Here is a 12,313-nt window from a genome sequence, read left to right on the forward strand (position 1 = left end):
ATTGCTGCGTAATCACAAATGCTAATTTAGCTAACACAATAATAAAATAATCAGCCAAATTGAAACTTTTTTTGTAGTTTCCAAACTCACGCCTTTTTAAATTGAAAGGTATACCAGACGATTGGGGCCACACTAAAAATAAAAGGGAAACTTGTGAAGAAAAAAATCTTGACTATCACACTCTGTGTGTTTTTAAAAAAACAAAACAAAACAAAAAAAAGTTGTAATATGATGTATAACTTTAACAAGTCCACTATGTACACTATAGGCTAAGAGTTTCAGATTTATTAAAAGGAAAAAAATCATCTTATAGAACGAGTATCCTCAGTTCATTGTTAGCTGGTTCATTGTCACTAGTTAGCATGGTAAAAAGCTAGCTAGCTATTGTAGCTAGACTTTATCTGCCTAGTTTCCCGTCTTCAGACTCCAAATGATACTTTTTACCACAGTCACATTTTATTTTTTAAACAATGCGGTTAGTTTGGAGCTCGTTTTTGTCCCACGGGGAAGTGAATATGGGGTAAGTACTATCTTTGTCTTACTGAACAATTTTGCTCTCTTGTTGTACTATTGTACTATGTCTTGACCTCAAAACAATACTTGTATGTCGTTAAACATAAACCCATAGTGTGTCCAGCTTTAAGATCAGGGGTCTCAAACATGCGGCCCGCGGGCCAAATGTGGCCCGCCGGACACTAGTTTGAGGCCCCCGCCTTGATATGAAAGTTTAATGTTAGTGCGGCCAAGTGTGCAAGTTTGATATGGATGCCATATGGTATCATGTACCCAGAAAAAATTATTACGTTTGATTAATGTTCATGTTAAAGGTTAAATAACTATTAATAGTTATCCTCCCTATCCGTGTGGAAGTGGTAAGTTTTTGGCTATTTAAGTTTAAAGGAAATAACTTGAAGGCTACCGTTTAGGTCGCTAGCGCTCTAGTTTGCGAGTTAGCATGTGTCTCAAGACCCTGCAGTTGCGCAATATGTTGTAAATAAAAAAAGTATAAATGTGACTATAGTCGTGTTTTGTCATGTCTACAGGGCTCTAATAATGCTTTGTTCATTTTAATCTGAAAAAAATAATTTGTCTACCCACCAACTATATGTGGTTTAAGTTTTATTATTTGCCGTTTTATTATTATTATATTTATGACTGATTGATTGATTTTCTTTATTCTTGATTTGTTTATTTACTTTTCATCTTATTTTGTGCAGAAAAATAAAAAGTAAGATATTTGAGAACAGCTGAATGTTTTATCAGAGCTTTTATTGTAGGAAATCGGAACCAAAGCACTGAAAAAGATTGTATATTTTTCTGTTTTTAATAAATGCGTTTTTTTTTTTGTTTGGAAAACCTGATGCGGCCCAGCCTTGCCCAGACCCTAGCTCCAGTGGCCCCCAGATAAATTGAGTTTGAGACCCCTGTTTTAGATGGTCATACTACCACAAGTGTCTCCATCAATCCCTGGAAATAACCTTGTGAGAAATAATCAGCCTCTTCTTGTAGTGCCATCTGGTGGTCAAGTGCAATAATTGCAGGATGAGATTGCAGTAAACATGCATTTTTCTGTAAATATAAGGTGTTTTTTTTATGTTACCTTATTTGCTCCCTTGAAATATCAGTATATGTACTACAGTAATTAATTGTCCATCTGTCAATCTAAATCTTAGGTCATTCTAAAGGCAATATTGACAACCCCCGAGGTAAGTTGGCTTCTGTTTTGTTTGTATCGGACCCTAAATGACTAGTAGTAATATATTTACCCCCAAAATGCTAAGGTTTTAATCAGTAAAAGCACTTACCTGTTACTGTTTGTCCATTTGTACTTCTTGTATCTGAAATAATTGAAGCTGGCAATGAATGAACCGTACTTGGCTTGACGCCTTTCTGGTTATTTGCTTTGTTCAGACTATCACCCAGACACAGACACATCACAGCTAAAAGGATGGCACCTTTCATCGGGCAGGGACGTGCAGAGCCAAAAAGGTACAGCATTTTATTATTTAACATGAAGACAACCCCGGTTGTATAACGCCATTGTGGTAAAAACTAAATACGGTAGTTTCTATTCACATACGAGCACCAGGAATGAGTGTGTGACCTGCTTTTGGGTCATGAACCACCAGTTGAGAATCTTCATATGCATGACACATTATCACGTGAGTAAACAATTTTCCTTTTTAATGATGCTGTTATAACGATATTTATGTGCTGTGTAAATGTGGACCCCGGTTGCCGCGGCGTGAGGCTGAAAAGTTAGTCTTTTTAATGAGGGTCACACAAAGTACAACAAAGCCAACAAATGAGGGAGCAGCAGGCGCCAGCTAAGCTTTGTCTTGAGCTGGCAAAAGCCTTCATGAAAACTTACTGTTAAAAATAAAAAAGGAGAGCACAGAGCCAGGCTGGATGGCAGGGAAACAGCTGGGTGTGCTACTGGGAGACACAACAACTATTAAATGTCCATCCAGGCATCCATTTTCTATGGAAGAAAGAACCGGTGACTCCTTGCTCCGAACGATTTTAAAAAGCCAGCTAGCCAGCCAGCGAGAGGCGGGGTACACTCTGGACTGGTCGCCAGCCAATCACAGGGCACATATAGACAAACAACCATTCACACTCACATTCATACCTATGGACAATTTGGCGTCGCTAATTAACCTAGCATGTTTTTGGAATGTGGTAGGAAACCGGAGTACCCGGAGAAAACCCACGCATGCACGGGGAGAACATGCAAACAGGGGTCTCAAACACGCGGCCCGTGGGCCAAATGTGGCCCGCAGGACACTAGTTTGAGGCCCCCCGCCTTGATATGAAAGTTTAACGTCCGCGCAAGTTTGATATGGATGCTGTATGGTATCATGTACCCAGAAAAAAATATTACGTTTGATTAATGTTCATGTTAAAGGTTAAATAACTGTTAATAGTTATCCTCCCTAGCCGTGTGGAAGTGGTAAATTTTTGGCTTTTTAAGTTTAAAGGAAATAACTTGGAGGCTACCGTTTAGGTCGCTAGCTCTCTAGTTTGTGAGTTAGCATGTGTCTCAAGACCCTGCAGTTGCGCAATATGTTGTAAATAAAAAAAGTATAAATATTTACTATAGTTATGTTTTGTCATGTCTACAGGGCTCTAATAATGCTTTGTTCATTTTAATCTGAAAAAAAATAATTTGTCTACCCACCAACTATATGTGGTTTCTTAATTTGTAATTATTTGCTGTTTTATTATTATTATTATTATATTTATTTATTACTGATTGATTGATTTTCTTTATTCTTGATCTTATTTTGTGTAGAAAAATAAAAATGAAGATATTTGAGAACAGTGGAATGTTTTATCAGAGCTTTTCTTGTAGAAAATCAGAACCAAAGCAAAGTTTATTAATTTTTCTGTTTTTAATAAATGTGTTTAAAAAAAAAAACAAAAAAACCTGATGCGGCCCAGCCTCGCCCAAACCTGAGCTAAATTGAGTTTGAGACCCCTGCTCTAAAACCAAGAAATCCAGTCTCTAAATCCAAATAAATCAGCCACTTTCTTTCAGATTACCGCTAACCACTCGACCGCCGTGCCGCCGTGGTATTGTTTATAGTAAAGTGACATTTCCATAAACCCGCTGCATTAATGTTCAGTATTCCGGTCCGATTACATGTCCTGTGCTTTGCGTAATCAGCAAGAAGGCGTAGACTACGTCGGATCACAGCGTTGTTTGCATGCAAACATATGTGGCCCCGCAACTTGCATACTGAGCAGTAAGTGACTCATTGGCATTGGCAGATCAATGGCTGCTGGTCGATGGACGGCTGAGTGCTTTGCAACAACCACTCTGTTGTGCAGCCACTAAAAGGAGGTCACGCGCACTAATTTCTTCTCAGTCCTCTCCTCCTTACATGTTCCGTTTTGCTTTTCCCATCAACCGCCCACACACACACACACACACATATACACACACACACACACACACACTGGAGCTTCTTTCGCCACAATCTGAGACACACTAATGAAGACAACACAGGCGGTGAAGAGAGACGGATTTGAGAGGAAATGAGCTCCTTCTCACAGATAAAAACTGACCACAGCAAAAAGGAGATTGACTCCGGAGCTGAGAAATGAAGATTTTACCGAGAGGGATTTGGACAAAAACCAAGTGAGCTGTGATGGTCTATGCAATAGTCAGGGGAAGGAAATACAGGTTGTGACTTGGACTGTCAGTTCACTGGACCATCAAAACAGTTTGTGCATTTTGCAAACTGTGTGTGTGTGTGTGTTTGACTCCCAAGTAAAAGTATGTAAAAGCAGAATCTTATGCAATACCGATGGAGAAAGCATAAAAGCATGAATAAATATTTCATCAGTTACAACCAAGTAAATCACCTGAAACATAACACACTGTCTTGAATATGTATCCATTTTATGTTGCATTTGGAAACACACGTTAGTCGTTACCACACCGGCCTGAATACACACACGGCTTGGGGTTCTAAGCTCAATTTGGCGTCTCTGTGTAGAAAATACTCCTTTCACATCTGTCGTGAAACTAAGGCCAGATTTCAGAAGAAGAACGTCATACCAACTGTAAAATATGGTGGTGGTAGTGTGATGGTCAGGGACTGAATAGATGAATAGATCTTTCTAGAAAGCCAAACACAACACTTTAAAGGTAGGTTGAGGTTGAAGCAAGTGTGATCAGAATTGAAGACATAGTGGGTTCTTCCACGGCGCACTGCGCTGTACTTTGATCATTCATGTTTGGGAGCGCCCACGAAACGGCGTAGCACACAAACGCCGTAAAACCGAAGACCACCTGTCATGTCATTATATCACTAGATTGACAGTTACTATGGTACCCATTATTAAAAAAAAAAAAACCTTAAACTGCATTATGGAAAGCAGGAAGTGAACAAATGTAACAGTTACTGATTGTAAAAGTACCAGATGGAGGGGTAGGATTTAATAAGCTTTGCTTCTTCCTACTCCTTTTGGACATGTGGAACTGTGAACTGATTATGTGATGCATTCAATTGTAATCTGATGCATGTTCAAATGAAATTAAACCATTACCATTTTCTAAATCCATCTATGGGCTAGTTTTGGTCATTTCTGATCATTCCGGACTTTGACAAAAATAAAATAACAAAAAAAAAATTTAAAAAAAGCTTAAACTATATTAGGAAAGCAGGAAGTGAACAAATGTAACAGTTACTGATTGTAAAAGTACCAAATGGAGGGGTAGGATTTAATAAGCTCTGCTTCTTCCTACTCCTTTTGGACATGTGGAACTGTGAACTGATTATGTGATGCATTCAATTGTAATCTGATGCATGTTCAAATGAAATTAAACCATTACCATTACAAAAAGTCCCGATCCTGAATCCTACTGAGATGCTATGACATGACCTTAAAAAGGCTGTTGACAGTGAAAAAAACCCTCCAATGTGGCTGAACTACAACAATAATAACAAACATATAACAAAATAAGAAATGACCACACTACTGTATAATAACGGCGGCTTCTGCTAATAACCTGTAGTCATCTGTAGAGCGTGACTTGCTGGCGCACAAGCCCAACAATTAATTCATTTTTAAAGCTAAAAGGAATTTTATGGGTCAGATATCACAGAGTCCACACGGAGCCATTGTGTGTGTGGAATATGTAGTGTGTATGTGAGACAGCCTCAGGAATGTGTACGTTAGTTCCAGTCCATTGCTTGAGAATGAGCGCTGAGGTAGTGCTTGTGTGTTTCTCTGTGTGTGTATGATGTATTTCACAAGAACAGAAAGAAGAGAACTCATCATTGCTGCGCACAAAGAAGATCAAGGTCACCAGCGATGTCGTCTGCGGCCCATCACTGGTGACACTCAAGACCCCCCAGAGGTAACAACACACTCTTCTACTCGGGGGGGTGATGGGCAGCATAATGTCACTCTCTTATCTGCCTTAAAACCTATTTCCTGTGGTTAATTAGAATTGTCAGCACAATGCACACTGTACATAAATGCTTGCTACTAAAGACTATTGAACGCTCTTAATCAATGTATCAATCAGAGTAAGGAGTCCATGATTCCCCTTTGGGATAGGTGCGCTTCCCCAAATGGACAACTAATATTGTATACATGACACAAGCGCGGGTGTTCCACTCTATTACCCACTCAAGTTGACGATATTGAGAATAGGTCACAATGACCCACAATGTAAGTTAATGGCGCAACAAGGTTTATAAGATGTGTCCAAACTACTCAAATATGCTTGGTACATCAGCATCAGCAGGAATACTCAACAATAGCCGTGTATACATGGAACCAAATATTCCAATTCCATTCAGATTATTTGCTCAAAGGGAAAGAATTTAACTTTTGTATAGAGCTCATTCCGAAAGAAAAGTGCCAATCCGAGGGGTGGAATATTCCTTTCCCCAATCCGATTGAGTTATCTTGTATCCGCTCAAACGGAAAGTTGTCAGACTGCGTTCTTCTTCTGTTATTTATCTGCGGTTGGCAAGCAGATAAGACGTAAAGCGCAGCTGGAGACGTTCTTCAGTTTTAAAAATGGAGGCAAGGAATCGGAAAATTTGTTTTTGATCCGAACTAAATTTCAAGACTGGACTAAGGAAAAACTGGCAATACAAAGTTATTCCAAAAACGGAAAGAAAAACTTGCGGAAGTTGGTATCACGTGATGTTGGTGTTTACGTTTTACTGGGCATGCCCCATTGACTATTCTGTTTGATTATGTATTATTTTGATTATGTAGACAAGAGACTGGAATATTCCTTTCCATGTATACCATTGCTTTCGGAAAGGTCATTCGGAAAGAGAAAAACTCCTCATGTAAACGTGGCTACCGTTGGGTTTCACACCAACAGTTGGATGTTTTTCCAAGTAGAATAACCATTGTATACCATTGTTTTTTCGGAAAGGTCATTCGGAAAGATTCCATTCGGAAAGAGAAAAACTCCTTATGTAAACGTGGCTAATGTTTCCCCTTCGTCCTACCTGTAACATTTCTAATCAAATATTGAAACTTGCAAGGCGCTATAATTAAACCTTCATACTTGCCACAAGGCTCCAAGGTGTTCACGTTGGTTAGCGGAGAAAAGCTCTTAGTGAGAGATAGCAGCTTCTATTCCTGGAAAAAAAAAACGCTATAGGCATTCAAGTTTTAACCTGGATCCTTGTGGTGGTGGTGTACTCGCTTGTTGGGTCAGAGTGAGCTGTCAACGCTGGTACTGTAATTTAGCCTTCAATTGATTGGATGATTTTGGATGTGTTGGAAGCAGGGGCGGGCTTATCGTTAGGCAAACACAGGCAATTGGCTGCCTGATTATTTCTTTTATCTAAAGTAAATATTACTGTTTTTGTCTTAATTTGCATGGTGAAATACATCAAAATGTGTAATCTATCATCTTTTCCACCTCACCCCCCCATGCTATGGACCACTTCAGTGGTGTCCAAAGTGCAGCACAGGGGCCATTGGCGACCTGTGGCTGCGGCTTCATTGGCCCATGCCACTTGCTAAAAATATTATTTAACAAGAAAACAAAAAAATAACAGTACATGTAAAAAATAAGCAGTAATTAAAAAAATATTTAATTTAAAATATATATATATTACATTTTTTTAATAAGCAGTAATTTTAAAAAAATCTATTTTTTTAAATAAGCAGTAATTTAATATATATATATATTTAAAAATGAAAAAAAAATAAATTAAAAATCTTTATTTTTTTAAAAAATTAGTAATTAAAAAAATATTTATTTGTTTTTAATAAGCAGTAATTAAAAAAAATATATATTTTTTTATTTAAAAAAATTAAAAATATTTATTTTTTTTAAATATTTCAACAAAAAAAATTAAAAATATTTAATTTTTTTTGTTGAAATATAATTTTAACTCTAAATATTAACAGTAAAAAGAAGAAAGCTGACAGTATGAAGTTGCCATCGATACTGTATATCGTTAGCCTTTTATTGTGGCCATTCTAAGGTGGATGGATTTTTGTGGTGTTTTTATACATTTTGTAGAAAAAGAACAAGATCTTTTGAGTTTAGCTCATGAAAAATAGGGGGGGGGGGTTATTTATATTTTGGTTGAGTGTGGTGAGTTTTATAGCCACTGTACTCTGTACATTGTGCAGTCAGTCTGTGAATATAATATACTCCCTTAAGGCTCCACAGTGTGTAAATTCACAGTGACGAGGTCAGCATGCTTCAACAAGCCTGCAGGAGGGTTGGGGTTGGAGGGAGTGGGGGGGTCAGGAGTTGAACCAGCAAGATCCTGTAGTTGCTCGAGAGCCTTTCCTAACCACTGAATTACTCCTTCCTCAGGAATATATAATATCTCTATTTTTGCCCCTCGTTGGCTAAAATAACTGGAATTCTTGTGAATCAAATGTCAGTGGAATTCCAACGCCAGCATTAGAAGAAGACTGCGTGTAGCAAATGCTGACAATTAATCATTCATGTTTCTGCAAGAGGAAGTGTAGCATGCACAATCGATGTTACGCCCCACCCACACTTAAATGGCATTGACCTCCATATTGGCTAATTGACAGAGTGTTACATTGACTGGACAGGTACTTTCGATAGCTCGTTGATATATGCTGGAAAGAACACCCAACATTAGACATGCAGGCACTCATGTAATAATGTATTATTATTATTATTACAAATGTAATAATGGAGTGGAGAACAAATTATCCACCAGAATCTACCTTGTGGTCATTGTGGTCGTCATTACAAGGTGGCTTATATGATGGGTCATTGGACGCCGTTTGCAACAACTCCGTTCACCCCTTGGCGATCTTTGTGTTCTCTTGCAGTTTAATTTTGTGAAGAGCTTTGCTATGGCTTGCTAACATGCTAAAGTCTCGGCTGGTAACGATATCCGTGGCTGCTCTTGCGACTCGATGTGGGAGGCTAAACTTGAGCTGCTTCGGTGGTAAGCAAAATACTTTTTTTTTTACACACAGTATTACTCTACCTTGATCAATGGGTGCCACGGGAGTGTTTTTCAAATGTAAATCGACCATTCATTGGTCCAAACTCTCACATTCTTTATTATTTTTATGTCTCCCCGCACCTCACCTTGCCCTCCCAATTACAATTGAAGCCTATCAGCAAGCCCAAATATAATGACAGTCAACCAATGTCCACTTCAGGCACAAGAAGAACTGATTTTTGTAAAAAAAAAAAAAAAAAGGTAACTAGCATCCAGAAACCGTAAAGTTAAACACTAAATATAATAATTAATTAATCGCAATTAATACACTAATTTGACACCCCTATGTAACTTTTTCTGTATGTTTTCTTTACACATATAAACTAATTATTATGAAGCAAAAACAAATTATTAGAATAATAAGGCCGCTTTTCAAGACATTGGTGATCAATAAAATAGCTGTAATTTACTCGGGGACCCAATCAAAATACCCCTTTTGGAAAGCCTGATCTCGACGTTATTGTTTGATGTCCGATTGCATCTGATCTCATGTTTGTCAGACTCTAAAACAGCGGTCTCAAACACGCGGCGACACTAGTTTGAGCCCCCCGCCTTGATATGAATGTTTAATGTTAGTGCGGCCCGTGCAAGTTTGATATGGATGCTGTATGGTATCATGTACCCAGAAAAAAATTATTACGTTTGATTAATGTTCATGTTAAAGGTTAAATAACTGTTAATAGTTATCCTCCCTATCCGTGTGGAAGTGGTAAGTTTTTGGCTATTTAAGTTGAAAGGAAATAACTTGGAGGCTACCGTTTAGGTCGCTAGCTCTCTAGTTTGCGAGTTATCATGTGTCTCAAGACCCTGCAGTTGCGCAATATGTTGTAAATAAAAAGAGTATAAATGTGACTATAGTCGTGTTTTGTCATGTCTACAGGGCTCTAATAATGCTTTGTTCATTTTAATCTGAAAAAAAATAATTTGTCTACCCACCAACTATATGTGGTTTCTTAAGTTTTTATTACTTGCCGTTTTATTATTATTATAATATTTATTGATTACTGATTGATTTTCTTTATTCTTGATTTGTTTATTTATTTTTCATCTTATTTTGTGTAGAAAAATAAAAATTAAGATATTTGAGAACAGTGGAATGTTTTATCAGAGCTTTTATTGTAGAAAATCGGAACAAAAGCACTGAAAACGTTTGTATATTTTTCTGTTTTTAATAAATGCGTTTTGCCCAGACCCTAGCTCCAGTGGCCCCCAGGTAAATTGAGTTTGAGACCCCTGTAATAGAGGCTTCTCTACATACAATATGTGTGTGCATGCCACAAATATCCACACATAACAAAGGAGTTTAGTCGTGTGCGGACGCGAGTGCCGCACGTCTCCCTCTTTATCTGTGTCAGGAGATTTATGGCCGAAGGTAGCAAGCACCCCGCAACAAAACAGCCTCTGCTGTTTCTCCCTGAATTGATATGGCAGCTGTTAAATCAACTGCAGGCACAGCTAAGCGACAATGCCTCTACCAAGTTCCAGTGAAATCTCCTTCTTACCCCCCCCCCCCAGCTGGAAAGTCTCTACGCTCTCTACGTCCTCCTGTCTGTTTTACTTGTCAGCCTGCTGTGTTGTGACTGCGTATGACTTAACATCCACTCCGCTTTGTCGAAGCGGTCGCATTTGATTCACTATTGTGACTATGTCGAATTTGATGAACGTTTGGGAAATGTTCTTCTCAGGACGGGGTCAGGACGTTGACTCCCTACAGAGGTTTTTGTGTACGGCCGCCGTCGTCGTCACTGAAAGGCTTGATTACATAATGCATATAATTATTCATGCAGCAAGCTTTTTTTTTAAAATTATATTTGGGCAAATATATGAAACATTACAGTTCATTTCTTACATCAATCAAAATATAACTTTGCATTATTTACATTTGTATTCAACTATCTAATCACAAGTCCAAAAGGAGTAGGCTGAAGCAAAAGCTTATAAATGCCTCTATGCTGGGCAACAACAATGAATATAAATACATTTACGGTATTTTATTCAATGCCTGATTAATATAAATTATAATAAGTACTTTTTATTCATCTGTTATAACAACGGAAATGCTTTAATTTTAGAATACATCACATAATTTCAAATCACAGTTCCGCATGTCCGAAAGGAGTAGGAAGAAGCAGAGCTTATTAAATCAGACAGGTCCATTTTTGCCATGTCGCAAAACCTCTTTTGTTCCAGTGCAGAAACGGCACTTTTCTCGTGCGGGAGGTGAACCAAACCCACGACACATTCCTCAGGGGTAAATCCTATCCCCCTATCTGTTTTGCAGTACTTTTATTCCAGATGTATTTTTTTTTAATCAATAATAAAGTGATAAGGTAGTGTAACCATACGGTGATGGAATGATGATTTTTCACAATCGTAATAAATCGTGATTATAAATATAACAATCAGAATAAAAATACTAATAATAGAGATAAACATAACACCTTGTTTCTTGAATTCGCCCCTCGTCATGCGTCCCGATATCAGCTCAAAAATGCAATATTTTAAATATTTAAAATATTTAAATATATTTTAAATATTTATATTTAAATATTTACTTTTAAATATTTTTATATATTTTTTCACGATCATCTAAACTAATATAAATGCTGTATACAACACATGTAGTAGGTCATTCCACCACAGGAGATATTTCATGTTACAAATTTTGGTATTGGTATTGGCTGAAAAATTGAGAATTGGACAATATTGGCATATACGTTTTTGAAAAAAAAAAAAAAAAAAAAAAAAAACAATATCGGACATCCATAATAATAACAATGCTGTATTATTTATATTTATCATTATCAAATCTATTAACTAACTACTATAATAAAGACCGCATAGTATGTATAGATAATTTTACAATGTATTATTTCGTTGATATGGATAGGTCATATAATGTTGCAGGAATGATATGGTGTGATATTTTTATTATTATACTACTAGTTCTCCAATTTCCTGTATTAAAAAAACAAAATGTTACATTATTATAACCGCCGCAGTGTGTAATTAGCGCCAGTTCTAAAAACATCACAACAACAGCTGTGGCTGTATAAACAACCTGTTGTTTTTTTTTTAATTAACGCCACAAAATGCCATTTTTTGAAGCACCGTGAGTGGTCAGCTTTATCTACATACCTTTCTGCGTACCTTAGCAGTAAAAAGGTTTTTTTTTTGATGATCAATCCAGAACCTTTTCGCTCCAAAGCATACCCGGCATACAGCACCATCATCTACTTTTCTGTTTTTCCCCTCAAAGGACTTCCATGCAAATAGAGGTCATTTAAGAAAGTTCAGCAGGGTCCACCGATGTGTCAGGT

The sequence above is a fragment of the Doryrhamphus excisus genome, chromosome 9 (assembly GCF_030265055.1).
Source record: "Doryrhamphus excisus isolate RoL2022-K1 chromosome 9, RoL_Dexc_1.0, whole genome shotgun sequence".
Classification (NCBI taxonomy): Eukaryota; Metazoa; Chordata; class Actinopteri; order Syngnathiformes; family Syngnathidae; genus Doryrhamphus; species Doryrhamphus excisus.